The sequence below is a fragment of the Maniola hyperantus genome, chromosome 3, assembly GCF_902806685.2.
Source record: "Maniola hyperantus chromosome 3, iAphHyp1.2, whole genome shotgun sequence".
Taxonomy (NCBI): Eukaryota; Metazoa; Arthropoda; class Insecta; order Lepidoptera; family Nymphalidae; genus Maniola; species Maniola hyperantus.
Window position 1 is genome coordinate 16,178,253 of NC_048538.1, and position 4,127 is coordinate 16,182,379.

The window sequence follows — 4,127 nt, forward strand, 5'->3', positions numbered from 1 at the left end:
TGGTAGATTATTCCGTATCCGGGTATATTTCTATTCCGCCCAATTTACCACCCTTACAGCACCGACACCCACACCAAGTTGTCCAGCTCCGGGCCTCGCTCCGGCGAGCAGGGCGGCGTCGGACAGTTCACCTCCGATTTGTATACCTTATTGTACTGGTCGCTGAAGTGTGGATGTGTGGGGTGCCTCGTGTGCACCGACACCCACACCAAGTTGTCCAGCTCCGGGCCTCGCTCCGGCGAGCAGGGCGGCGTCGGACAGTTCACCTCCGATTTGTATACCTTATTGTACTGGTCGCTGAAGTGTGGATGTGTGGGGTGCCTCGTGTGCACCGACACCCACACCAAGTTGTCCAGCTCCGGGCCTCGCTCCGGCGAGCAGGGCGGCGTCGGACAGTTCACCTCCGATTTGTATACCTTATTGTACTGGTCGCTGAAGTGTGGATGTGTGGGGTGCCTCGTGTGCACCGACACCCACACCAAGTTGTCCAGCTCCGGGCCTCGCTCCGGCGAGCAGGGCGGCGTCGGACAGTTCACCTCCGATTTGTATACCTTATTGTACTGGTCGCTGAAGTGTGGATGTGTGGGGTGCCTCGTGTGCACCGACACCCACACCAAGTTGTCCAGCTCCGGGCCTCGCTCCGGCGAGCAGGGCGGCGTCGGACAGTTCACCTCCGATTTGTATACCTTATTGTACTGGTCGCTGAAGTGTGGATGTGTGGGGTGCCTCGTGTGCACCGACACCCACACCAAGTTGTCCAGCTCCGGGCCTCGCTCCGGCGAGCAGGGCGGCGTCGGACAGTTCACCTCCGATTTGTATACCTTATTGTACTGGTCGCTGAAGTGTGGATGTGTGGGGTGCCTCGTGTGCACCGACACCCACACCAAGTTGTCCAGCTCCGGGCCTCGCTCCGGCGAGCAGGGCGGCGTCGGACAGTTCACCTCCGATTTGTATACCTTATTGTACTGGTCGCTGAAGTGTGGATGTGTGGGGTGCCTCGTGTGCACCGACACCCACACCAAGTTGTCCAGCTCCGGGCCTCGCTCCGGCGAGCAGGGCGGCGTCGGACAGTTCACCTCCGATTTGTATACCTTATTGTACTGGTCGCTGAAGTGTGGATGTGTGGGGTGCCTCGTGTGCACCGACACCCACACCAAGTTGTCCAGCTCCGGGCCTCGCTCCGGCGAGCAGGGCGGCGTCGGACAGTTCACCTCCGATTTGTATACCTTATTGTACTGGTCGCTGAAGTGTGGATGTGTGGGGTGCCTCGTGTGCACCGACACCCACACCAAGTTGTCCAGCTCCGGGCCTCGCTCCGGCGAGCAGGGCGGCGTCGGACAGTTCACCTCCGATTTGTATACCTTATTGTACTGGTCGCTGAAGTGTGGATGTGTGGGGTGCCTCGTGTGCACCGACACCCACACCAAGTTGTCCAGCTCCGGGCCTCGCTCCGGCGAGCAGGGCGGCGTCGGACAGTTCACCTCCGATTTGTATACCTTATTGTACTGGTCGCTGAAGTGTGGATGTGTGGGGTGCCTCGTGTGCACCGACACCCACACCAAGTTGTCCAGCTCCGGGCCTCGCTCCGGCGAGCAGGGCGGCGTCGGACAGTTCACCTCCGATTTGTATACCTTATTGTACTGGTCGCTGAAGTGTGGATGTGTGGGGTGCCTCGTGTGCACCGACACCCACACCAAGTTGTCCAGCTCCGGGCCTCGCTCCGGCGAGCAGGGCGGCGTCGGACAGTTCCCCTCCGATTTGTCTACCTTATTGTACTGGTCGCTGAAGTGTGGATGTGTGGGGTGCCTCGTGTGCACCGACACCCACACCAAGTTGTCCAGCTCCGGGCCTCGCTCCGGCGAGCAGGGCGGCGTCGGACAGTTCACCTCCGATTTGTATACCTTATTGTACTGGTCGCTGAAGTGTGGATGTGTGGGGTGCCTCGTGTGCACCGACACCCACACCAAGTTGTCCAGCTCCGGGCCTCGCTCCGGCGAGCAGGGCGGCGTCGGACAGTTCACCTCCGATTTGTATACCTTATTGTACTGGTCGCTGAAGTGTGGATGTGTGGGGTGCCTCGTGTGCACCGACACCCACACCAAGTTGTCCAGCTCCGGGCCTCGCTCCGGCGAGCAGGGCGGCGTCGGACAGTTCACCTCCGATTTGTATACCGTATTGTACTGGTCGCTGAAGTGTGGATGTGTGGGGTGCCTCGTGTGCACCGACACCCACACCAAGTTGTCCAGCTCCGGGCCTCGCTCCGGCGAGCAGGGCGGCGTCGGACAGTTCACCTCCGATTTGTATACCTTATTGTACTGGTCGCTGAAGTGTGGATGTGTGGGGTGCCTCGTGTGCACCGACACCCACACCAAGTTGTCCAGCTCCGGGCCTCGCTCCGGCGAGCAGGGCGGCGTCGGACAGTTCCCCTCCGATTTCTCGTCCACGCTCCTCTTGTACTGCGGACACAGATTGATTGAAACTTGAAAAAGTGTAACATAAGTCTTTTGCGGTCCGGTACTGCTGGGGTCTGGACACACAGCACAAGATCCCAGCCTTCCAACCTTCGTCCAACAGTAGACGTCTAGCCGACGTACCTCCCTATCGGTGGTTCGCTCCACGCCGTTGAGCTGCGGACAGCGAGCGAGGTGCGGCAGCGAGGTGGACAGCGGCCTCGAGCGGTGCAGAGAGCTGGCTGTAGAGCCGTGCAGCGGGAACGTCGTCACGAAGTCGGGGCAGGACTTGGACACGAACACGGCCTTGGGCGGCATGGGCGGCGTGTGGGACACCATCAGCATGCGGTGCTTGGAGTCCGGCTCCTTGGTCAGATCCTCCATCGTGATGGAGTGCAGCGACACCTGCGATCATACCGCCGCGTTAACAACTGGCAACACATTCCGCTCGTGTAGTATATGCGCAAGTGTCATAAAAAGTTGCTCCGTCTCTCTCCCACGCAGCCAGCGTGCGTGTGGTGCGTTATAAGCGTAACAGAAAAAAATATTGTTTTGTTTTTACTATTATTATAAAATACAGTGCGATTTTTGTATTTAAACCCATCCGTCAGTCAACTGTGAAAATCTTTTATGAAGCTGGTGGTACTAAAAGTATATGGGAATGGGGATGGTAATGTCTTAACAGACATACTGTACCTGCAACGTGGACTCGTGCGGATGCAAGTGGTCTCGCCTCAGACAGAACTCGCGGAAGGTGAGCGCGACCAGGCTGCGTTCGCCCGCGCCGAGGTCTGCGCGCAGTTCCACCGTGAAGTTGGCCAGCTCGAACGTCACTGTTCACACTAGCTAATGGACTGTACCTGCAACGTTGACTCGTGCGGATGCAAGTGGTCTCGCCTCAGACAGAACTCGCGGAAGGTGAGCGCGACCAGGCTGCGTTCGCCCGCGCCGAGGTCTGCGCGCAGTTCCACCGTGAAGTTGGCCAGCTCGAACGTCACTGTTCACACTAGCTAATGGACTGTACCTGCAACGTGGACTCGTGCGGATGCAAGTGGTCTCGCCTCAGACAGAACTCGCGGAAGGTGAGCGCGACCAGGCTGCGCTCGCCCGCGCCGAGGTCTGCGCGCAGTTCCACCGTGAAGTTGGCCAGCTCGAACGTCACTGTTCACACTAGCTAATGGACTGTACCTGCAACGTGGACTCGTGCGGATGCAAGTGGTCTCGCCTCAGACAGAACTCGCGGAAGGTGAGCGCGACCAGGCTGCGCTCGCCCGCGCCGAGGTCTGCGCGCAGTTCCACAGTGAAGTTGGCCAGCTCGAACGTCACTGTTCACACTAGCTAATGGACTGTACCTGCAACGTGGACTCGTGCGGATGCAAGTGGTCTCGCCTCAGACAGAACTCGCGGAAGGTGAGCGCGACCAGGCTGCGCTCGCCCGCGCCGAGGTCTGCGCGCAGTTCCACCGTGAAGTTGGCCAGCTCGAACGTCACTGTTCACACTAGCTAATGGACTGTACCTGCAACGTTGACTCGTGCGGATGCAAGTGGTCTCGCCTCAGACAGAACTCGCGGAAGGTGAGCGCGACCAGGCTGCGCTCGCCCGCGCCGAGGTCTGCGCGCAGTTCCACCGTGAAGTTGGCCAGCTCGAACGTCACTGTTCACACTAGCTAATGGACTG